This window comes from Schistocerca serialis, chromosome 7, assembly GCF_023864345.2.
Source record: "Schistocerca serialis cubense isolate TAMUIC-IGC-003099 chromosome 7, iqSchSeri2.2, whole genome shotgun sequence".
NCBI classification, from domain to species: domain Eukaryota; kingdom Metazoa; phylum Arthropoda; class Insecta; order Orthoptera; family Acrididae; genus Schistocerca; species Schistocerca serialis.
This window is the reverse complement of record NC_064644.1, coordinates 307,279,187-307,279,809: the sequence shown is the minus strand read 5'-3', so window position 1 is coordinate 307,279,809 and position 623 is coordinate 307,279,187. Positions and strand designations below refer to the sequence as shown.

The 623-nt window shown below is 47.0% G+C and overlaps 1 pseudogene; it reads left to right on the top strand.

Annotated features, from left to right (window-relative positions):
- The first annotated feature begins 240 nt into the window (after positions 1-240).
- LOC126413664 (5S ribosomal RNA) lies at positions 241-358 on the top strand (annotated as a pseudogene).
- Positions 359-623: the final 265 nt, after the last annotated feature.

Below are 623 nucleotides of genomic sequence, written 5' to 3'. Positions count from 1 at the left end.
CGCAGTTCGGCCATGGTAGCACCAGAGTCAGGTGAGTAATGCAACTGTGAAGAGTAACCTAATGAGATTTTAATACAATTCTGCCTCCCTCCATCAAAAACTGTAGTGGGTAGGATACATTTTGTAAAAAAAAAAATAGCTTAATTTGGCACAATAAAAGAATTGGTGCACCTCTTTTGTATCGATTTGATGTGTCCTTCTTGGATCATTCTAAATAAATCAGAGTTCTTTCCCAATTTTGGCAATGGCCTTGCTGGAGTGGATACACCGGTTCCCATCAGATCACCGAAGTTAAGTGCTGTCGGGCCTGGCTGGCACTTGGTTGGGTGACCATCTGGGCCGCCATGCGCTGTTGCCATTTTTTGGGGTGCACTCAGCCTCGTGATGCCAATTGAGGAGCTACTCGACCGAACAGTAGCAGCTCTGGTCAAAGAAAATCATCATAATGACCGGGAGAGCGGTGTGCTGACCACACGCCCCTCCTACCCATATCCTCAGCTGAGGATGACACGGTGGTCGGATGGTCCCGGTGGGCCACATGTGGCCTGATGATGGAGTGCTCTTCCCCAGTTTTAATTTTTCCCGATTTCAGTACCATCTCTCAGTGGTTTAAAAAAATGTTT